Source organism: Ceratotherium simum, chromosome 8 (assembly GCF_057802395.1).
Source record: "Ceratotherium simum simum isolate JZ-2026a chromosome 8, ASM5780239v1, whole genome shotgun sequence".
Taxonomy (NCBI): domain Eukaryota; kingdom Metazoa; phylum Chordata; class Mammalia; order Perissodactyla; family Rhinocerotidae; genus Ceratotherium; species Ceratotherium simum.
Genome location: NC_141907.1, coordinates 15,656,875 through 15,682,002, shown reverse-complemented (window position 1 = coordinate 15,682,002; position 25,128 = coordinate 15,656,875). Strand labels below are relative to the sequence as shown.

General features: G+C 37.4%; 1 long non-coding RNA gene across 3 annotated transcripts in view; it reads left to right on the top strand.

Moving 5' to 3' along the window:
• LOC147916403 (uncharacterized) overlaps window positions 1–25,128 on the top strand; it is a 332,266-nt gene that overhangs the window by 107,569 nt on the left and 199,569 nt on the right. For 2 of the 3 annotated variants that reach the window (XR_015552885.1, XR_015552883.1), the window contains exons 1-2: window positions 18,745–18,980; window positions 22,209–22,295. This is a non-coding gene — a long non-coding RNA (uncharacterized LOC147916403). Of the gene's footprint in view, window positions 1–18,744; window positions 18,981–22,208; window positions 22,296–25,128 lie in introns of those variants that run through there. The other variant, XR_015552884.1, reaches the window with a different exon arrangement.

Here is a 25,128-nt window from a genome sequence, read left to right as displayed (position 1 = left end):
AAGACTGAATCATGAAGAAAGAGAAGATTTAAATAGACCAATTATTAGTAAGGAGATTGAATCAGTAATCAAGTATCTCCCAATAAAGAAAAGTATAGAACAGGATAGCTTCACTGGTGTATTAAAACAAACATTTAAAAAAGCCTTCTCAAACTTTCCAAAAGTTTGAAGAGGAGGCAACACTTCTAAACTCATTTTATGAGGCTAGCACTTTTACCCAGATACCAAAACCAGACAAGGATACTACAAGAAAAGAAAATTACAGGCCAATATCCCTGATAAACAAAGATGCAAAAATCCTTAACAAAATATTAGCAAACTGAATTCAATGATACAGTAAAAGGATCATACCAAATCCCAAAAGTGGGATTTATTCCGGGAATGCAAGGAAGGTTCAACATCTGTAAATCAATCAATATGATACACTACTTTAACAAAATGAAGAATAAAAATCATATAATTGTCTCAATAGATGCAGGAAAAGCTTTTGAGAAAATTCAACATCCATACTTGATAAAAACTCTCAACAAACTGGGGTGGGTATAGAGGGAAAGTACCTCAACATAATAAAAGCCATATATGACAAGCCCACAGCTAACATCATACTCAATGGTGAAAAGCTGACTAACAGCTTTTCCTCTAAGATCAGGAACAAGACATTGATACCTACTGTCACCAGTTTTATTCAACATAGCACTGGAAGTCTTTGCCAGAGTAATTAGTCAAAAAAAAGAAATAAAAAGTATCCAAGTGGGAAAAGAAAAAGTAAAATTGTTTCTATTTGCAGATGACATGATACATATAGAAAACCCTAAAGATGCCACCAAAAAACTGTTAGAACTAATAAACAAATTTAGTAAAGTTTTAGAATTACAAAATCAATATACAAAAATCAGTTGCGTTGCTATACACTAATAACAAATTATCAGAAAGAGAAATTCAGAAAATAATTCCATTTATAATTGCATCAAAAAGAATAAAATACATAGGAATAAATTTAACCAAGGAGGTGTAAGATCTGTACACCGAAAACTATAAAACACTGAAGAATGAAATTGAAGAAGACACAAATAAATAGAAAGATATTCTGTGCTCATGGATTAAAAGAATTAATATTGTTACAATGTCCATACTACCTAAAGCGATCTACAGATTAGATGCAATCCCTATCAAAATTACAATGGCATTTTTCACAGAAATAGAAAAACAACTCTAAAATTTTTTTGGAACTACAAAAGACCCCTAATAGCCAAGGCAGTCTTGAGAAAGAAGAAAGCTGGAGGCATCATGCTTCCTGATTTTAAGCTATATTACAAAGCTTTTGGAATCAAAACAGTATGGTACTGGCATAAAAATAAACACAAACGCCAATGGAATAGAATTCAGAGCCCAGAAATAAATGCTCACATACACAATTAACTAATATTTGACAAGGAAACCAAGAACACTCAATGGGGGAAAGATAGTCTCCTTAATAAATTGTAGGGGAAAGTTGTATGACCACATGTAGAAGATGATATTGGACCCTTACACCACTCACAGAAATTAACTTGAAATGGATTATAGACATAAATATAAAAACTGAAACCATAAAACTCCTAGGAAAAAATGGAGACGAAGCTCCTTAACATACGTCTTGGCAACAATGTTTTGGATACGACACCAAAAGCAAAGCAACAAAAGGAAAAATTAAAAAGTGGAACTACAGCAAACTACAAAGCTTCTACAGAGCGAAAGAAACAGTCAAAAAAATTAAAACACAACCTATGGAATAGGAGAAAATATTTGCAAATCATTTACATGATAAGGGACTAGTATCCAATTATACAAAGAACTCATACCACTCAATAGCAAAAAACCAACAATCCAATTGAAAAATAAGAAGGGGAACTGAATAGACAATTTTCCACAGAAGACATACAAATGGGCAACAGGTACAATAAAAGGTTCTTGACAGCATTAATCATTAGGGAAATGTAAACCAAAACTCCAGTGAGAGATCACCTCACACCTGTCAGAATGGCTGTCATCAAAAAGATAAGAGATAATAAGTGTTGGTGAGGATGCTGAGAAAACGGACCACTTGTGCACTGTTGGTAGGAATGTAAATTGGTGCAGTCACTATGGAAAACAGTACGGAGGTTCCTTAAAAAATCAAAAGTAGAACTACCATATGATCCAGTAATCCCACTTCTTGGTATATATCCAAAGGAAATGAAAATAGGGTATCACAGAGATATCTGTACTCTCATGTTCATTGCAGCATTATTAACACCCCAAATAAGGAAACAACTTATGTGTCCATCAATGGATGAATGGATAAAGAAGATATGGTATATTTATATATATAATTCATGAGAAAGAAGGAAATCCTGCCATTTACAATAAAATGGATGGACCATGAGGACACTATGCTGATATAATAAGACAGACAGAGAAAGACCAATTCTCCATGATATCACTTATATGTGGGATCTAAAAAAAAAAAAAAAAAACCCATGGTCAAACTCACAGAAACGTAGGATATAAGGTGGTTGCAAAGGCTGGGTGTGGGGGAATAGGGAGGGATTGGTATAAGGGTACAAACTTTCAGCTATAAGATGAATAAGGTCGAAGATTTGATGTAAAACATCGTGAGTATAACAATGACACTGTATTGTGTAATTGAAATTAGCTGGAGAGTAGAACTTAAATGTCCTCACAAAAAAATAAATAAATAAATGAATAAATATGTGAAGTGATGGATGTGTTAATTAACTAGATGAGCAGAACCCTTTCACAGTGTATACCTGTATTAAATCACCATGATATACAATTTAAATATCTTACAATTTTACATGTCAGTTATACCTCAATAAAGCTGAAATTTAAAAATTAGGCGAGGAACTTTATCAATTTGATGTATTTTAAATGGTATTTTCTTTTTCCTTTTGATGTATGTGAATTTCTCTGATTATTATAAATAACGTCACTTTTATGTGTATCGTGAAAATTTTTTCTCCTTCTCCTCCTTCCTCTTTCCTCTTGCTCCTCCTCCTCTTTTTCCCTCTCACCCTCCTCCTCCTCTTTCTTCTTCTTCTTTAGTGAATTGTGTGCACTTGACGTTTTTCTTCCTATGCTATGCAAAACAAAAACAAAAATAATAAAGAAATCCTCTCCTTTCTCGACCAGAGATTAAAGGAAATCAAATCGAAGCAACTTATCCTACAACTAGCATGGCATTTGTTCACAAGGGTATACGTGCAGGGAAATGAATGAAAGTCCCTGAAATTTTATAAGGCGTGAGTCAGATTCAGGAAAATATTTAAATAACACTTAAACTACTTAAGGCTTGCTAGGCATGGAATATTTCACGAAAAAACTTTCGGTATTACCCTTCTAACATTATATCTATTAGCATGATTAGATTTTACTCCATCCTAGAATTTGCTTTCTGTGGTATGTCTGGTTATTTGTTTGACAGGAAATTTTTGGCAGTGTATTGAAAGTTTAATAGCCAAATATGTAGGAGAGTGAGAGATTTTCCGTCTGTTGATTGAGAAAGCCAAAGGGAGGAAAAAGCCATTGCACAATTCTAGAACAGTGTGGATTATTCAGAATATTTCACAAGGTGGCTTCCATCATATCTGATATACACAAGAGTGGGTGCATTCATATCTACCGAAAAACTAATATTTTCTTTTTTTTTTTTCTTCTAAAAGATTCTCTTTTGTTGCTGTTTTGTTTAGATGAGGTTAACTGTTATCTTTTGGTGATCAGAGAAGTAAACAGTCAATGAAGAGTCACAAGAAGAGCATTGACCTGGATATAAGATACAGCAAATGTGGGAATGTAGGGTGGCGGATGTGTTTCGGGAAAAGGGAATGGCTGGACCCGTTGACCTTGACTAAAGAGTACAATAGATCTTCTTTCTTCAGTAAACTAGTAGGAAAAAGTTAAGATCTACGGCAAAAAGGAAAGAATGTTTTAAAAATTTCATCTCTGCATTTAAATAGTTATTTAAAGAGACCACAGTGTAAAATAGTTACAGAGCTAATGTAGGATGGGATGACTTCAGCTTTTTACTTATAAATAAGGGAGCTGTGTTTGATGATACCAATGCCTTCCCCTCAAGTTATAAATCACTACATTTCAATTTCTTTGCAGTTTAACACCCAACACTTCCTTTTGCCTCATAAATATTGCTACAGATTTTAGGTACTCCTGCAGAACAAAATAAATGGAAATTAACTTTAATTAATGTCCATATCGAGAAATTATTGGAAGAAGTGAATCACGACTGTAATAAAAAAGTAAGACTTGAATCACTTTCCAAAAAAAGGCTTAACACGTACAATTTTAATATTGATAATATGACATTGCTCAAGAATGAATTCTCTGAACAACTGGCAGATGTGATAAGGCAGTTTGGAAAGAAAGGAGAACTTAATATGAAAAATTACATTCAAGGCAAAATTTATAGAACAATAAGAGACCACTCACCTGATAAATATGATATTTCTAGCATAGAAAGCAGAATCTGAAATGACTTTTTGAAGTTATATAAAACAGCCAAAAAAAAAAGAGAGAGAGAGAGAGATGCATATGAGAATGTCAATTTCAAAGAATCTAACTCTTAGATGAAAATATTCAGTGTTACAGGAGTGTGGGAAGTATGGAGGGACAGATGTAGCCAAAGGACAACAGTAAGATGACAGAGGTTAAGTCCCAGTCTGGCCTTGTGATGGACAAATGTGAATTTTGTTTTTATTTTTGTGACTTCTCAGAATCCACCCCTCTATCCTGACTTACTCTGAGTAGATTTTTGTGGAATCATTGCCTCCTATGGCATGTATTAATGGGGAAGGACATTTGTAGGTGGACTTCCTCCTCTAGGGCTGTAAAGGAATCAGAACACACTCTTCCCTCCTTGTCACAGCTAGAGACAGTCGTCTAACCCAAGGACCAATGAGAAACGCTCTCCATGGACTTTGAAAGCTGAGAGAGTTATACACAGTCCTGAAATGGGAAGTGGCATTATGGAGCTCGAAAGAGATGACCTACATGGACCTGACTTATAAAATACTGGACCAAATATTAATTATGTTTCAAGAATCATGGCATCTGGTGCTTTATCTTTTAAGGCTAATGGCTGTGCACACTTCATGGCAAAAGTGAAATAAATTATAAATGATCTCTAGCCATTTAAGTCAATGTGGGAACAGGTAGAAAATTGTATTGATTTTACGTCACTGATGTCAATTTCTACACTGGTAAATAAATGGTCATTTGCTTTCAGAGCAAGTAGATACAAAAAGTGGATCAAAGCTGGGGTTAATCGTTTTCTCCTCAGGAAGAAATCTTTAGTCCATATCCCACCACCCAAGGAACAGCCCAAACAGACAGACTATGCAATCCAGATCAGCATCGTGGAGCCGTGAGAGGGAGAGAGTCTGAATTGAGAGCTGTGCCATCCTGAAAAGTCACCAGCTTTTTGAAAACTATGCCTATAGTATTTACTGGTATTTTTGTAGAGGTTATCAGAAATATGCTACTTGTAGCCATCAGTTATCAGGGGGAGATTAGAATTCAGATTCAATTCACTGTATAAACATTCTCTTTTCTGACTGACTTACTCTTAAATTTCTCACTTCTCTGGACCACTTATTTAAATTGTAAAATATGAGGGGCCGGCCTGGTGGCGCAAGTGGTTAAGTGCACACGCTCCAATACTGTGGCCCCGGGTTTGCCAGTTCTGATCCCGGGCGCACACCAACGCACCGCTTGGCAAGCCATGCTGTGGCGGCGGCCCATATAAAGTGGAGGAAGATGGGCAGGGATGTTAGCCCAGGGCCAGTCTTCCTCAGCAAAAAAAGAGGAGGATTGGCAGATGTTAGTACAGGGCTGATCTTCCTCAAAAAATAAATAAATAAATTGTAAAATATGAGATTTTCATCTAGACTGACCTAAATACAACTTTCGATAATGAATTCTTCTGATTCTACTATTATTTATAACTCTAAAAATGATTAGTCTCTAATGTCTCTTTTTGTGACACACCAAAAACTTCTAAAGAGATCCCGTATGAAAATATGAGTAACAAATTGATGCTTCCAATTTAAACACTTTCTTTAAAGTGGTGAATTTGTTCACTTGGTTTTGATCAACATATTAATTCCTTCTTTTCCATCATCACTCATGGACCTCATAAATATCAGCACATTTTCTTATATTTACATCATTAGACATCAAACATCCATTCACTTTATTTTTCATACAAAAATTGATTAATATTTCTTCCTTTTAAATTTCAGGAAGACATATCTTATCTTACCAGAGTCTGAAAGAATTACACAATTAGGTCAAGTTGAGCCTTAGCTGGAAGTAGGCAGACTGATCTTTGCTCTCTCTCTTGTTTTGATTATCATGCAAATAGGCAGATACGTATTTTTCCTCTTCACCTTTGAGGAGACCAAGTTGGAGGCGATCCACAGCAAAGAGCGAAATTGTAGGCAATAGAGCATGCCATCTGGTAGGAATATGCTGGAAAATCTTCAGCTTTCTCATTTCAACAAAAGTAAAAGTAAAAGTCTATTAATTCAGCTTCTTGCTTGGCTGAGAAATAAATTCCACAAGTCTCAAATCGCATCTGGTTTACTACATGTCTGGCTCTAATATGTACAATGAAAGCCAGACAATTTGGATGAAAATATTGTCCCTCTCTGAGCTTTTAGCAATTGGAGGGAATAATAGTGTTTTTCATTTCTTAAATTCAGGCTCCCTCCCTCTCCTGGCTCCATGATGCTGATCTGGATTGCACAGTCTGTCTGTTTGGGCTGTTCCTTGGGTGGTGGGATATGGACTAAAGATGTCTTCCTGAGGAAGAAAGGGTAATGATGGGAAAGATGGCTTCCCAAATCAACACACCTGTCTGTGGGACCCTATGCTAAGACCATCGTGATACCAACTCTCTGTGCTTTGCACTGGCAAGATCTTTGAATCTTCTCCTTTGGGCATATGGCTGCCTTTAGAACCTGTCATGGCACCCAATTATTATAAAATTTTGACTATACTCTCCTTCCTATTCTCTTTTCTATATCCCTACAAATACATTATAAGTGTTTTTAGGACAGGAGTCATGCTAACAGTTATTTTATGCTCCCTACAGTGCCTCATACTGTTTTAACTGTACTAGAAGCATTTTATAACTATTTTGTTGATCAAATAAATGTGATCCTATTGGTCTTTTCCTCATGGACACAAGATAGCTGCCACAACAGTAGGCATCAAATCCATATTCAAAACAGGAGAAAGGGGTAATGGTTGATCATGCCAGCCTTATCCATTGCTTTCACCAGGAATAACAAAAGCCTTTCTGAAAGCTCCTCATCAATAGATGGCCACTTAGGTATCATTGGCCAGAATTAGGTCACATGGCTATCCTGTAAAGGAGAATAGAAATGTGCTTATTTTTCCAGCCTCTGTAGTGGAGGTAGAAAAATGAGCTTAGAAATGAGTGTTGGGTGTTCGTTTAGCCAATCTACATTTCCTTCAACATGCATGAAAAGCAGTTAGTGTATAGTAAAGACTCAATAAATTGTAGCTGCTCCTAGTTACTAATATGAGGAAAGAAATTTATTCACTTCATAGAAATTAACAAAATATGATTTCATAGCCTCAAAGAGATAGAAAAATTTATATAATTTAAGTTAACTATAGACAGTACTTAAAGAATTTTAAATTTTATAGTGCCTATTTTTTATTATATCTAGAGAAAACACACTATGTGAGTGAACTCATAATGTTTCATTCATTAAGTTTTCTAAAAATTATAATATCTCAGCAGTACTAAGTCAGTATAATAAACTAAAATAATTCATATCTTAAATTGGAATTTAGAAGAACATCTAAAGAGAAATAAAAAGAATTGCTTGTGATCATTATAGGAACTAATCTGATACTCACCAGAGTCAAAAATGCAAACCAGGCATTGTCGATCTTTACTCAAGACTATCACCTGTAAAGGCAAGCTTTTTTAATCCCCAAGCGCTGCTTGCCCTGGAATCTAAACCATGTCATGTGGGAGTGGTGGAGGCTTCTCTGGGAACATGAGCCATCCTAATCAGGGGTTAGAGACAACCCAGGAAAGAATAAATCAAGAGATTCAAGAGATAAAGCCCAGAACCAGCCCAGAGGAGGAAAGCATTTGCCAAAATACCAAGCCAAAAGTGAATGAAATATATCTTGTAGCATCACTAGAGTGTGGAGCAAAAACCATGCTCTACTGCAGTCAGACATATGTATCCGGAATACTGGCATGGTTGTTTACTAGCTACGGCAATTTGGACAAATTGCTTAATTTCTTAGAATCCTAATTTTCTTAACATATAACAGGGAAAAATAGGACATAACTTTTAGATTGTGGTGAGAATTAGAGAAAATATAGGTAAAATATTTTACGGATTATTTATCAGATGTAGTTATTTGTCCTATTTTTGGATTGTCCTCAAAACAGGGACTCAAGCAAGACTTGTGGTTTATACGGGAGACAGATCCAGAGGGAAAAATGGAGAAACTGAAACCAGGGAGAATGAGATGATGAGAGGGAAGGAAGAAAATCCAATACGACGATGCATTGTAATATCGCTGTGGGCAACAGGGACTAGACCTGGCTGGGACTGCCTAGGGAGCAAACAGAATGCTCTCAGAATGGATGACTTAAAGGGCAGAAAGCTAGAGCATTCATCCAGCCTTCTCCATTGGTTGAACGTTGCCCTGAATGATTAACCCCTTCATAACCCCAGGATGTACTTGTGCTTGTGGGCTCAGTGAGTTGAGCAGACAGCAGGCTCCTTTTAAGCAGAACTTCCAAGGCAGAAAGCAAAAAGAAGTGGGTATGTGGTTGAAGCTAGATGCTGTCAGGGCCCCATGAGTCTGAGCTCCCAGGAAACAACAGTGGGCTGTTGCCGCAGCTGAAATCAGAGGGAGACCGTAGGAGATGTAACGAGGATACTAGAGGTATCTGCTACAGTTTTCAATAAAGTTGGTTACCATAGTGGTGAAAAGAAAGGACATGGACCAGTTTTCAGCAGTCATATCACAAGGACACAATTCAGAAATTAAGAGTTAGAAGAATTGAGACAAACAGCAAATATCAAGGTGTTTGGCAAGTAATAACTTTGGACAACGTGTTGAGCAGAGCCTGTAGTTTTTTTTGGTGAGGAAGATTAGCCTTGAGCTAACATCTGTTGCCAATCCTCCTCTTTTTGCTAAGGAAGATTGGATCTGAGCTAACATCTACGCCCATATTTCTTGATGAGCGGTGTGTAGGTCGGTGCCGGGGATTGAACCTGCAAACCCCTGGCCCCTGAAGCTGAGCGTGTAAACTTAGCCACCACGCCACCTGGCTGGCCCCCATAGGTTTTAACTGATATCATCTGCCTCTGTTGTGGCAGTATTTTTATCTTCCTAAAGTGGCAGTATTAGTGAGTTACTACTTCACATAGTTATTGAGAATTGAGTTGTTTCAGTGACCTATCGCTAGTAGTATGCATTGAAACGTACTATCCAGCCAATCTCTCAACCCATTTCCATTTGGAAATGTGAATGGTTTCATTTTTCTTGGAGCAGGGGTTTAGGACTATTCTATTCAACTGTTCTCACCTTCTTTTCCACAAGTTCAGTATATAGATCTACATCTAAACCGTATCCCAAACATCTCCACTATATTCCTCTGTCAATATCACCCCCCAAAGACCAAGGCTTTTTTGGTATGGACTGCTTTCACTCTGGGTAACCTGCCATTCTTTCTCTACAAAGACACTACGGTGATATCTTAAAACCACAACAGATCATTTAAACTCTACAAAGCCTTTGCATTGAACATTGAGTAAAATCCAATTTCCTTTTCCTGGCATATAGAACTCTGTATTACTTGTCCCCTGATTACCTCTGATTTTATTTTTTACCATTCTTCTTATCACCTACAACAATGCAGCCAGAAGGTCCTTCTTTCTGCACTTCTAACTCCCTAAGGTCATTTTGATATTGAGAATTTTCCACTTCCTCCTTTTTTTCTTCGTGGCATGCCTTTGTCTAACCATTCCTCTTTATCATTCACATTTCGGGGCTTCCTTGGCCACCGAAACAAAAGCTGCCACTCTGTCTGCCTATCACATCAAGTTATTTTAATTTCCTACGTAGCACTAATCGCTATTCTAAGTTTTTTCTTGCTTTTTTAATTCTTTGTTTATTTTCCAATTTCTCTTACTAGGATGTAACTATGTGACGTAAACTATACAAGTGCAGGGATTATTGTCTTGCTCAAGGCTGTGTCCCCAGTAACTAGAATAGTTCCTGGAACATCTTATCTGTTCAATAACTATTTGTTAAATGAATGTAGTGGTCAATGGATATATTTTGAAAAGCTTTGCTGAAGAGGTGTGGTCCTTAGTCCCCAAACCTAGACTCTCTGCAACATAATTTTAAGGGTCCTGAAGATTTGCCCCAAGGAACGGGGAGGAATTTATTCATTTCTCAGTTCCTTCTAGGAATCCAGACGATCCTTAAATTTAGGGACAATCCCTCCCCCTCCTCTCTTTTCAGTGACTTGCATACTCTCTAGGGAGCCTGTAGTGCAATGTTACTATGGTCCTTCAACTGATGCTCACACATCTATTATTTTTACCAGTCTTTGATAAGATGAGTATAGAAATTGAGGAACACATTTAAAAACTTTTGTAGCAATGTGACATTGTAACACCCAAGTGTGTGAATATTTTTCTCATAATTATTTTATTGATATTTTTGAAAAAAGAGTATCAGTTTGTGATGAACTAGGGGAAAATAAAAGCTTGTCCTTCATTACAAATGGTTGGAGTTTCTATAAAGCCAGAGTAGAGAGGAAGCCCAGAGAAGATTCATGAAGGCCAGTGCCAGCTCACAACCATGACAGCCAGAATCTTTAGATAATTATCTAGTGTAGGGTTTCTCACATTTGAGAGCATAGAACTCGGTTAGATAAAAGCAAATGTTCCTAGGCTCTTAATATATCCCTAAATGACTTATAATATAATACTTGAATTTGCAAACAAAACATAAACTCTCATGTTTATAGTTCTTATGCAACTGTAGAACCAAAATAATTTTAAAATCAAATTACAAAACTAATAAAAATCCAAGTAATTAACATTCATGTGTGTAACTTGTTCCACTGAAACTAAATTGATACTTTTTTTGGAATATGATACAAATTACTATGATGCAGATTCTAGCACTAAGTACAGAAATTTTTAGAGCAGGGGCCCACAAACTTTTTCTGCAAAGGGTGAAACAGCAAATATGTTAGATTTTGTTGGCCATATGGTTTCTTTTGCAACGGCTCAACTCTCCTTCTGTAGCGTGAGAGTAGCCACAGACACAGTGTAAATGAATGAGCATGACTGTGTCTCAATAAAACTTTATTTACAAAATTAGCCAGTGTCAGGCCATATTTTTCTGACCTGGTTCTAGAGTATATTGGTGAGAGCACATCTTCTTAGGAATAAAATAATATTTGGTACTTGGGAATACCCTCTATTCAGTGGGGACTGGACTTGAGTTCATTCAGTTCATTCTGAACTTTAGGTAATAGCAGACAGTGAATAAGAAACTGAAAAGAGTAATAAGGGTCTCCTACCAGCAAATAACATCCAGCCCAAATGATGTGAAAGTAAAAACAGGGAGCCAATTGAAAAAACCTGAATAATATGAACAAAATAAAAAGAAATATTTAGGTAGCAGTAGGGAGCTGTTCTTAGTTATATCTGGCTATATGTTTTCCCCACATTCTTAGCGAAGAAAACTGGAAATTTGCATTAGATTTCTCAGCTGCTCAGTAATAATAATAAATAACAATGATTAATATGTAGTGAGAGTTTATTAGGTGCCAGACACGCTTCTGAATTGGGCTACTAATTTAAGTCATCTGGTTCTACTGCCTGTGCCGTTGGTGGGCAGAATCGAGAGTTTCATTTAACTGTATCAAACTGGAGATGCTGGTCAGCCGTTAGATAAACAAGTCTAGAGTTTCTGAAAGGTGTCCTGGCTGTAGTTATGGATTTGAGAGGCATAAACACATGGATGGTACTATGAACATGAGATCACACAGGGAAATATTGTAGATAGACAAAAAGAGTTTGGCACCAAGGCCTGGGACGCTAACGCTAGTTGAGTTCCAGGATGATCACATAAGCCATGGGGTCACCTAATTCCCCTCTACAAAGTTTTGTAAAGGATTACAAAACTATACGAGATTAGAGCACTTGATAAGCCACGGATTTTGCAGAGAATGCAAAAATAAAGGTTTTTTGGATTTGCATAGAAAGAAATAATTATCACCGAAGCCCACAGGTTACTGTAGATCCAATTATATATTAGAAACGCACTCATTTTAAAATATAAAATGAAAAAATGCAGTTTGGACTAAGGACATTTTCGGAAAAAAAATCAATTTTCCAAAAATTCTATCTATTTTAAGGGAAGTAATCTTGAAGTGTCTGCATCATCATGGTATAATTAGCACCCCAGGTTATATTTATTTAATCCGTTGAAAGTCTAAAGAAGCACATTTCTATCTGGCAACACTGTGATGAATAATACTCCTAATGGAGTTAAAAATCGAAACTAATTGGTTTATGTGATTGTTATTAAGTCCAATTTAAGTTAGTTAATGGAATTTTATGTGGCAAGGGAATAGAGTTGATCTTTGCAGATGATGTTTTACTTTGAAATAAGTTGTTGTCACCCTATTGAATCCATGGATCTAAATAAACTTGAAGTGATAATGTTCCCCGGCACCCCTTGGGCCAAGGGTTAATTTTAGAGAAAATGTAGCAAGACAATTCATAATACCCCTAATATAGTGGTGTTTCTACCTAGAATATTTTCATACCTAATCTTCATTTTAAGCAGCCTCCATATAAGACCAAGGCATTTAAATCAGTGTGACATTTCCATAGAGTATAAATCCATAGCACAGTTGCTTAAATAGATTCCAATGCCACCCAATGAAGAAATAAAAGATCTTTCATGAGAACCAGACCTGGTAGGAATTCCAGAAAACCTAGTTAAGTAAACAATGTACAACTTCGACAGTCTTCTACATTATTTGTTATTTTTCAAGTATGATTGTTTCTATTTTTTTTTTTAATTTTTTGTTTAATGCAGTAACATTGTATAAATTTCAGGTTTACATCATTATACTTCTAGTTCTGCATAGATTACATCATGTTAACCACCCAAATACTAATTACAACCCATCACCACACACATGTGCCAAATTATCCCTTTCGCCCTCCTCCCTCCCCACTTCCCCTCTGGTAACCACGAATCCAATCTCTGTCTCTATGTGTTTGTTTATTGTTGTTATTATCTACTACTTAATGAAGGAAATCATACGGTATTTGACCTTCTCCCTCTGACTTATTTCACTTGGTATTATACCCTCAATGTCCATCCATGTTGTCACGAATGGCTGGATTTCATCGTTTCTTATGGCTGAGTAGTATTCCATTGTGTATATATACCACATCTTCTTTATCCATTTGTCCCTTGATGGGCACTTAGGTTGCTTCCAAGTCTTGGCTATTGTGAATAATGCTGCCATGAACACAGGGGTGCATGTATCTTTACGCACTGGTGTTTTCAAGTTCTTTGAATAAATACCCAGCAGTGGAATAGCTGGATCATATGGTAGTTCTATCCTTGATTTTTTGAGGAATCTCCATACTGTTTTCCATAGTGGCTGCACCAGTTTGCACTCCCACCAGCAGTGTATTCGAGTTCCCTTCTCTCCACATCCTCTCCAACACATGCTGTTTCCTGTCGTGTTAATTCTAGCCACTCTGACGGGCGTGAGGTGATATCTCATTGTAGTTTTGATTTGCATTTCCCTGATAGTTAATGATTTTGAACATCTTTTCATGTGTCTGTTGACCATCTGTATAGCTTCTTTGGAGAAATGTTTGTTCAGCTCTTTTGCCCATTGTTTATTAGTTTTTTTGTTGTTGAGATGCATGAGTTCTTTATATATTTTGGAGATTAAGCCCTTATCAGAAGTATGGTTTGCAAATATCTTCTCCCAATTGTTAGGTTGTCTTTTCGTTTTGTTGATGGTTTCCTTTGCTGTGCAGAAGCTTTTTAGTTTGATGTAGTCCCGTTAGTTTATTTTTTCTGTTGTTTCTCTTGCCCGGTCAGACATGGTGCTTGAAAATATGTTGCTAAGACCAATGTCGAAGAGCTTACTGTCTATGTTTTCTTCTAGAAGTTTCATAGTTTCAGGTCTTACATTCAATTCTTTAATCCATTTGGAGTTAATTTTTGTGTATGGTGTAAAGTAAGGGTCTACTTTCATTTTTTTGCATGTGACTATCCAGTTTTCCCAACACCATTTGTTGAAGAGACTTTCTTTTCCCCATTGTATGTTCTTGGCTCCTTTGTCAAAGATTAGCTGTCCATAAATGTGTGGGTTTATTTCTGAGCTTTCGATTCTATTCCATTGATCTGTGTGTCTGTTTTTGTGCCAGTACCATGCTGTTTTGGTTACTATAGCTTTGTAGTATATTTTGAAGTCAGGGAGTGTGATACCTCCAGCTTTGTTCTTTTTTCTCAGGATTCCTTTAGCTATTCGGGGTCTTTTGTTGTTCCACATAAATTTAAGGATTCTTTGCTCTATTTCTGTGAAAAATGTTGTTGGAACTTTGATAGGGATTGCATTGAATCTATAGATTGCTTTAGGAAGTATGGACATCTTAACTATGTTAATTCTTCCAATCCAAGAGCACAGAATTTCTTTCCATTTCTTTGTGTCTTCTTCAATTTCTTTCAGCAATGTTTTATAGTTTTCGGTGTACAGATCTTTCACCTCTTTGGTTAAGTTTATTCCTACGTATTTTATTCTTTTTCTTGCAATTTTACATGGGATTGTATTCTTAATTTCTCTTTCTGCTACTTCATTGTTAGTGCATAGAAATGCAACTGATTTTTGTATGTTGATTTTGTATCCTGCAACTTTACCATATTCGTTTATTACTTTTAAAAATTTTTTTGGTGGATTCTTTAGGGTTTTCTATATATAATATCATGTCATCTGCAAATAGTGACAGTTTCACTTCTTCCTTTCCAATTTGGATCCCTTTTATTTCTTTCTCTTGCTTGATTGCTCTGGCTAGGACTTCCAGTACTATGTTAAATAGGAGTGGTGTGAGTGGGCATCCTTGCCCACAGAACAGGAACCTCTGGTTCCTGTTCTTAGAGGGATAGCTTTCAGTTTTTCACCATTGAGGATGATATTAGCTGTGGGTTTCTCATATATGGCCTTTATTATGTTGAGGTACTTTCCTTCTATACCCATTTTATTCAGAGTTTTTATCATAAATGGATGCTGTATCTTGTCAAATGCTTTCTCTGCATCTATTGAGATGATCATGTGATTTTTATTCTTCATTTTATTAATGTGGTGTATCACGTTGATTGATTTGCGAATGTTAAACCATCCCTGCATACCTGAAATAAATCCCACTTGATCATGGTGTATAATCTTTTTAACGTATTGTTGTATGCGATTTGCTAGTATTTTGTTGAGGATTTTTGCAATGATGTTCATCAGTGATATTGGCCTGTAATTTTCTTTTTTTGTGTTGTCCTTGTCTGGTTTTGTTATAAGGGTAATGTCAGCTTCGTAGAATGAGTTAGGGAACTTCCCCCCCTCCTCAATTTTTTGGAAGAGTTTGAGAAGAATAGGTATTAAGTTTTCTTTGAATGTTTGGTAGAATTCACCAGGTAAGCCGTCTGGTCCTGGACTTTTATTTTGGGGGAGGTTTTTGATTACTGTTTCGATCTCCTTACTGGTGATTGGTCTATTCAAATTCTCTACTTCTTCTTGATCCAGTTTTGGAAGGTTGTATGATTCTAAGAATTTATCCATTTCTTCCAGATTGTCGAATTGGTTGGCATATAGCTTTTCATAGTATTCTCTTATAATCTTTTGTATTTCTCAGGTGTCTGTTGTAATTTCTCCTCTTTCATTTCTGATTTTACTTATTTCTGCCTTTTCTCTTTTTTTCTTGGTGAGTCTAGCTAAAGGTTTGTCAATTTTGTTGATCTTTTCAAAGAACCAGCTCTTGGTTTTATTATTTTTTTCTATTGTTTTTTTGGTCTCTATTTCATTTATTTCTGCTCTGATTTTTATTATTTCTCTTCTACTGATTTTGGGCTTTGTTTGTTCTTCTTTTTCCAGTTTCTTTAGGTGCATTGTTACATTGTTTGTTTGAGATTTTTCTTGTTTGTTGAGATAGGCCTGTATTGCTCTAAACTTCCCTCTTAGAATCAATTTTGCTGTATCCCATAAATTCTGGATGTTGTATTTTCATCTTCATTTGTCTCCAGGTATTTTTTGATTTCTCCTTTGATTTCTTCGTTGACCCAGTCATTGTTCAGTAGCATTTTGTTTAATCTCCATGTATTTGTGGCTTTTCTGATTTTCTTCCTATAGTTGATTTCTAGTTTCATACCGTTGTGGTCAGAAAAGATGCTTGGTATTATTTCAATCTTCTTAAATTTATGGAGACTTGTTTTGTGGCCTAAGATGTGATCAATCCTGGAGAATGTTCCATGTGCATTGGAAAAGAATGTGTAGTCTTCGGTTTTTGGATGGAATGCTCTGTATATATCTACTAGGTCCATCTGTTCTAGTGTGTCGTTTAAGGCCAATGTTTCCTTATTGATCTTCTGTTTGGATGATCTATCCGTTGGTGTAAGTGGAGTGTTAAAGTCCCCTACTATTATAGTGTTACTGTCTATTTCTGTTTTTATATCTGTTAATAATTGCTTTATATATTTAGGTGCACCTACATTAGGTGCATAGATATTTACAAGTGTTATATCGTCTTGTTGGATTGTTCTCTTGATCATTATGTAATGCCCTTCTTTGTCTCTTTTTACAGTTTTTGTTTTAAAGTCTACTTTGTCTGATATGAGTACTGCTACCCCAGCTTTCTTTTCATTGCCATTTGCGTGGATTATCTTTTTCCATCCTTTCACTTTCAGTTTGTGAGTGTCTTTAGGTCTGAAGTGTGTCTCTTCTATGTAGCATATATATGGGTCTTGTTTTTTTATCCAATCAGCCACCCTATGCCTTTTAATTGGAGCATTTAGTCCATTGACGTTTAAAGTAGCTATTGATAAGTATGTACTTACTGCCATTTTTTAACTTTTTTTTTTTCTTAGTGTTTTAGTAGTCCTTCTCTGTTCCTTTCTTCTTCTATACAGAATTGATGGTCTCTTTAGTTTGACCTCTGTCTGAAAGCTCTACTCTTTAACTCCCCTCCTCCCTCCTTTTATGTTTTTGATATCATATCTAATCTCTTTTTTGTGCATTTGTATCCATTACGTTCTTATCATGGAAATAAATAATTTTTCCTATTTGTGGTCTTCTCTTTTCCCCTTAAATCAGTCCCTTTAACGTTTCTTGTAGCACTGGTTTCTTGGTGACAAACTCCTTTAATTTTTGCTTGTCTGGGAAATTTTTGTAACACAGATGTTACTGCGCTTGATGTTGTCCCGGAGGTCCCTTAGACTGTCCTCACTCTTTTTAATTCTTTTCTCTTTTACCTGTTCAGCTTGGGTAATTTCTTCTAGTCTTTCATCCAGCTCACAGATCCGTTCTTCTGTATCCTCTACTCTGCTTTTGAGTCCCTCTAGTGAATTTTTCATTTCCAGTATTGTATTCTTCATTTCTTATTGGTTCTTTTTTATATCTTCCATTTCTTTGTTGACATTCTCACTGAGTTCATCTATTCTTCTCCCCATTTCAGTGAGCATCCTTAACACTCTTTGTTTGAACTCTCTGTCAGGTAGGTTGCTCATTTCTATTTCACTTAGTTCTTTTTCTGGGGTTTTGTCCTGTTCCCTTACTTGGAATGTATTCCTTTGCCTCCTCATTTTGCCTCTTTCCCTGTGCTTGTGTCTACGTATTAGGTAGGTCAGCTACATCTCCTGCTCTTGGATAGGTGACCTTATGTAAGTGATGGCTTAGGAGGCCTGCAGTGTGCTTCCTTCCGTTCTCAATATTCCAGGGGTGACCCCTACGTGTGCTATTTGTGTCCTTCTGTTGTGGCCTGTTTGCTCTCCCTGTAGGCACCCAGGGAGGCTGAGTTTTGCTCATAGCCAGCTGTTGTAATGCTCAGCTGCTTGTAGTTGTTGTGGGCCCTTCAGTCTCTTTATCAGGTGTGGGGAGCCCCAGCAAAGTTGGCTGCAAGTTCTAATACCACATTTGTGCTGCAGTATTTCTCTTAAGTGAGTGGGCCCCCAGCGTGGCAGGTTGTTAGGCTCAGGGCCTTACAATTGCTGTAAGCCTCCAGCCTATTAGGTCTCTTGTCAGCTCTCTGAGGATTGCAGCTGGGTGGGGCTGGCCTCAGGCACAGGAGCACCCAATTGTTTCAGGCTTTGGAAGGTGGGGCAAACCCCTATGTGGGTCTTTGAGAAGCACAAGCCTTCTGCAGCTGACAAGCCCTGCCGCCCACAGATCCACACGTCAACACAGTCCTGCCCCGTGTGCACACCCCGACTTCCCAATGTGGAGCCAGTCTCTCCACGGCGGGAGCCCTACACACTCCACCACCGCCCCACACGCTCCACCCGCTCCTTGTGCACCCTCTGCCCTACTAAAGTCAGCTCAGTTCCCAGGCTGCAGAGAATCCAGTCACCAATCTATGCAGGCCCACAAGTTGCCTGAGGGCTTGTTGGGTGGGGCCAGTCTCTAGGGTGGGCTGCCTGCCCTGGCTGAGCTGGATTAAATCGGTGCTCTAGCGGGTGGGGCAGACCCTGGGCTAGCAGGCCTCAGAGAGAACTCCAATGGCGTCTGTGTCAGCACGCCCACACCAGGCCACAACAATGGCTGCCGCCAATGTCCCAGTCCCTGGAGAGGTCTCACCTCCCACCGAGATGCACTCAGGGCCCACTAGGTGAGTCTCTTTTCACCACAGCACTGTGCACCTTTCTTTCTGGTGATCTTAGGTTGCTTTCTGAAACAGGTGAGTTTGCGCGCGGGCCCTTTAAGAGCTGGTTTTAGTTTCTTTGTGAACCAGGTTTTCTGGGGGTGCTCCCCAATGCTTTAGTAGCAGGCAAAGTCAGATGTTATGCCACTCGACTCGATTATGCTGGGTCCACAAAATGCCCACAGCGGGGGCGCTCCCCGGCTCAGGGCCCCGCGCCTCTGGGGAGGCTGCGTACCTGTGAGCTGCTCCCGGCGGCCGTGAAGCTGGCGGCTTGTGAAGGCGGCGTTTTTCCTCTCCAGAAGGGAGTTTCTGCCTCTTCCACCTCAATTAGGATTGTCCGTTGTTGTAGGAGTTCCTCTTATCCAGTTTTCAGTTCTGTCTCAGGGGTAATTTTTCCATGAATTGTTGTAAATTGGCTGTGTCCGCGGGAGGAGGTGAGTTCAGAGTCTGCCTATGCCGCCATCTTGACTTCCCCCTCCTCAAGTACGATTGTTTCTTAACTGGCCTGCAAAGTATAGCCTGGCTGAAAATTGAAATTGATATTCACATAGATAGACCATAAGTTGATAATTTTTTTTAACCTATGTATAATAGAGTTCTCTCAAATTTTTTATATGTCGTCAGTTATCCTATATGATAAAGAGGAGTTGAGAAATCTCAAAATGGCAATCAAGCTCACTTCCTATCACTTGCCATTTCAATTTTGGCTCATCACTTTCCAGATTCTTTAAAGAAAGCACCAGGAAAGATATTGAAATGGAAAATGGAAGTCCTGCCATTTCCTAATTAGCGTCTGGATGAATTCTTTTCCCACATAATTCTTTCCCAAAGAACCTAAATTGAAACATTTGGGATGCACAAGCTTTAGCTAATGATCAGATCGACATGAATAAATCTGTATGTGTGGGTCACATGTAAGTGTCATTTGGAGGTATGAATTTGCCATATATGAAAAACATCACACACAATAAGATGGACAAAGTAAGAGTAAAGGTCTTCTATGTATGTCACCACGCTCTCCATAGTGTTTGAGCTTTCGTCACTCCTTGGGAAGTCATAATTTATGTCTCAGGCATCCTGCAGACCAGATTTCATAGCCATTTGGGTAATAGTATTAAATGATTTCGTTCTCCTGCATCCCATAACTGCTCTTCACAACAACTTTACGTGACATTTACCTCACAGGTTTCAGTGCTGGAAGAACAAAAGAGATGTGTTATAGACAGTGGCCCTAATTGCTTAAGTGCCTGTGCCAGATCCCATTGTGCTCTTGAGTCATGAAAAAATCAAGTTTCTTGATTCTAAGACCAGTGACAAGGGAAGGAAAAATGTACCTGATTGAAATTTCTTCCACATATACAATATGCAATTGTAAACCCTTTCTATACAATAACTCACGTTTACCATAGTGGTGAGTTCTACTTAGTATTCTTCCTGTTTACAGATAAGGAAACTCACAGTCCCAGAGGCTAACTGTCATGGCCAAGATTACACAGCTAATAGTTCCATTCTGAGATTTAATCACTGTCCTTTTCAACACATTATACTACTATTAGGTCACGGAGGAAAGAACTTGTCCATTTTTACAGGGAGTAAGAGTTTTAAAATGATTGATGCAGTTGATACCCTCAATGATAGGGGGAAAAAAGGAACCAATCTTTCACAGTGCTTTACTCACTAGAGCAGAATTCAGAAAACCAGAATATTTAGGAATTACGACGCCTAGCATAATTGAATTTTCTTGATTTCTGAGACTTAGCCATATGGTTTCTAAGCATTTTGACAATCTGTCTAACCAACGTATTGATCTCCTTACCTTACTAATCTTGGTGGTATTTTTATTTACAAAACTTAACTATGTCCTGATAAACATTAATAATTATAACACAGGACTGTAAATACAGAAATGGTGCTGGGTGTTTACTGATCTTATTCCAAGACCAGGGTCTCACACTTGGTAGATGTTTAATAGATGTCTATTAATGTTAAAGATGCTTTCAGAACATCCTTTAAAAGTCATGCATTTCTTCTGTCTTTTAAAAGAACAAATTAATCTTGGAGCAATGAAAGAATCTGTATTCAAGACATTTAAGTTATTATTGAAGCTATGGCTATATTAATGTTTTATTGTTGTTGTTAGTGCCCTCTGACTCCTAGCAGCCCTGTGTACAGCAGAGTGGAACCCTGCCTGGTCTTTTTGTGCCATCCTCTCACTTTCCAGCACTATATCAGATAATGCTCCGCTGCTATTTATAGGGTTTTCATGGCCAATTTTTTCAGAAGTGGGTAGCCAGGTCCTTCTTCCTAGTCTGTCTTAGTTTGTAAACTCCACTGAAACCTGTCCACCATGAGTGACCCTGCTGGTATTTGAAATACCTGTGGTATAGATTTTGGCATCACAGCAACATGCTACTGCCACAGTATGACAACTGACAGACAGACGGATGGGGTGGTTCGCTGACTGGAAAATGAACCCTGAGCCACAGTGTTGAGAGCTCTGGATCTTAACCACTAGACCACCAGTGCTGGCTTAACTCTTTGTAGTGGATTATAAACTAGACACCCTAAAACACATTCTCTATTTCTAAAATCTTCTGTGGTTTTATGCTGCTTAGTGGATAACATATAAGAAATGCACAAGGTTTTTCACAAATTTGTGTCAATCTTCTCTTCTATTACTACCTTCTCCCATCCTGGCCTCCCATGCCACCCTGACATGACTTACACTCTCCAGAACAGATCACACATCTTCTACCTTCATGCCTTTACTTATGCTAGCCCCACAGCTTAAACTGCCTTCTCTCTATCACTACATTTCCATGTTTTCCTCATCCTTCATCATTGCACTCAAAAGCTGCTACTATCAAGAACTTTCAGGCCACCTAATACACTAATGTTTTCTTTTCTTAAACCACTATGACATTAGGAGTTCCTTTTGTTATCTCACATTTTATTTCAATATGTATCTCTCTTATCTAATTAAAAGTTACCTGTTTATAGAAACTAACACCTCACAAAATTTCTGTAAATATTTGTGTATGTAATATGATATGCCACCTACTATAATCACTGAAAATTTTAATCTTACAGGTGCTGACGATCTAAATGAGAAATGAAAGCTCATAAAATGTTTTCCATTAATTCGATTGTTTAATATTTGTATAATGTTCTTACTATACAATTTCTTTCCCTCAGATTTTGGAGACAAAGACTCGTTGTCTTCCAGCATTGAATGTTCCTGTGGAGAGAAGTCTGAAGCCAGCTTGGTTATCTACTTCGTGGGTAATTGGCTTTTTCTGCTCAAATGCCTAAAGAAAACTTGCTTTGTACTTGAAGTTCAACAACTTAAACAGGATGCATGTTGGTGCTGGTAGTTTCCTATCACATTTTACTGAGATACTGTCTATTCTTTGTATCTACTGATTTAGTTCTGTATTCAATTCAGGGAAATGTTCTTCTATGAAAGGTTTGAAAACATATACTCTTTCTTTGTTGCTTTTTAGTTTTTTCTCTATTTCAAGTATATATATTTTTCTTATCTAATTGGTTTAGTCTTTTTTTGTCTTTTTCTCCTGCATTACTTATGATTATCCCAAGTTGTTTGTTGTTGTTGTAATTTGGTTTTTCAGCTAGCTCTGTTTGGTTCCTTGCTGATTACAATTTATGTATCAATTCAGTAATAATGTTGTTTTCTTCATCAGGTTTTCAATATATCATTTCATCTTTTGTTGTTAGTTTATCTGCATGTCTTTCAGACTTTGGTTTATTAATTTCAGATAGTAATTATATTTGTTCTAAGATGTAACGGTTATGAAGAATTTTCTTTTGTTCCTTTGTTTATTTTTCCTTTTAGATTTGATTATTTGTCCTTGAAATGCCGTGTTGTTGCAATTCCTCCTTGTTTTATCTTAGCTAAGTCTGTGTAGTTGCTATGCCATTTTCTTTGTCATTTTGCTCACTCCTGGGCAGCTCAGTGATTCCTTGAATACTGGATTTTTCCTCTCCTTATCCGGGACTAGTTTGTTTTCCCTACCAAAGAGTAGTTTGAGGGTTAGGTATTTGATGTTCTGTCCATTCCTCTGTAACTTAGTGACATGGGGAAGGGGGATTGTCCAAAATAATGGGCGTGCAGTGTTTTTGCCTAACTGCTCTGTTTTTTTAATGATTGGTTACGTGTCTTCCATCAAGATTCATTTCTCCTGCTTGTAAAGTATAATCCATTCTCATCGCATAATGACCACTGTGCTTTGGATTATTCCTGTAATTCCCCAATTCAGAGTAGAGCTGGAGCCTTGAGTTTCTTTCTTTCACCAATTTTTCCAGTGACGGTATCCACTACTCACTAGTAGGAACAGAGGGAATTTAAGGATATCCACTTAGATTCCTTCCTTCAAAATGTTGGAGTTATGGTGAAAATTCTCAGGATCTGTCAGCTTATTCGTAAGGCATCTAAGATTAACAGCTATGCTGAGATATACAGACAATTTAAACTACTACATAAATCTCTGTTTCATTCCATGACCTCTAATTTCTGAAGCATTACCTGGTTTTCTTTTCTGTGTTTGTTTGCTGATGGTAAATTTCTCTTCCCTTCTATTATATATTTTTTCAGTCATTATATTAGATTCTTGGTTGGGGGAGGGGAATTCTCTTAATCAGCTTGTTCTGCTATCTTAATCCTGAAGTCCTTGTTCATCTCTTTTCAGATGACTTTTCTACTGCCTTTATAAAGGCCCAAACTCTGAGCTTATTTCTGGCTTAAACAACCATCACTTATAATTGCTATCTTAATGCCCCCCAACATGAAGCTTTACAAAAGGTGACTTTCTTTTTGGGAGTGCCATCACTAACACTAGCTCTATCTTAGGCACTGTTAGAATAGAGAAATTTGAATTATCTACAAGAAGCATGTTATTTTGCTAAGGAAAAATAAATAACAAAACTTAGATGTCAAGTTTTGTTATAATAAAGACAATAAACACAGATGGAAATAAACAATGATATTTGAAGGAGTAAAGAAGACTTCAAGGAAATAGGAATTCAAATCCCTCAGATATTTTTAAAAGTGGATAAATTTGAATAGGATTTTTAAGGAGTAATGGGATTTGGACTTTTGAGGGTAGGAGGAAATGGTATCTGAGCAAAGAAGAGAAGAGAGAAAGCCTGGGCTATATTTGGATGCTTCATATTAATCAGTTTGGCTCTAATATAAGGTACAAGAAAAGAGAGAATGTGAAGTGATATTTTAAAAACACAGAATTTGTGGGGACCCTGAGTGACAACTTTGGTGACTTTATGACTTGAACCTTTAGCTTTGGAAGATACCTCCCATGGTAGATTTCATGTCTCCTAGTTGAAACATTTAGATTCCCTTCTTCCTGTTGAGAAAAATAAGCTTTTCCAGCAAGCCAACCTCATCTTATTGAGTTCAGATTCTAGCAGGCTGACATTAGTAACAAGAGATTAGAGGTGCGAACTTCCTCAATTTATGTTAACAAGGTGCTAAATGCAAAGACCAATTATGGCTACCAGTGAATGTCAACTTCCTGTCGCCTGAATATCCAGTGAATGAGCTTGATCAGAGTATAGCCCTTGTCCTGTGGTATTTATAGGATTCTCAGCTGAAACTTATTGGATTCCTGGAAGTGTGGGTTGTAGATTCCTCAGGGTATTGAGGAATTTTGTGGGTTTGCTATAAATGCCCCAGATGTTCTCCGGAACACCTGGCAATAAATTCCAGCCTGTTTGACTTCCCATTTCTTCTGATGCAGGGTTATTAAATATGAAATATTGGATGCTGAAATTCACATAAAACAGCCTAATTAGTAATAAGAGGACGTGAGAGCAAGGGCACACGTGGTAAGAAAGGGATCATGGAGGGGCTAAGGATAGGGATCTATAATTGCAAAAACACAGGGAACTCAATCCCTTCCAATGTTTCAGCTCCTTGCCTAGCCTAACAATTCCCTTCTGCTGACCTTCTCCCATTGTGCAGGCTATTCTCTCTTCTCACAAAGTTTTTCCTTGTTTTTTAAAAATAAACAGTTTATTGTAGGATAGTATTAGATTTACAGAAAAATTGTGAAGATAGTATAGAGAGTTCCCATATACCCCT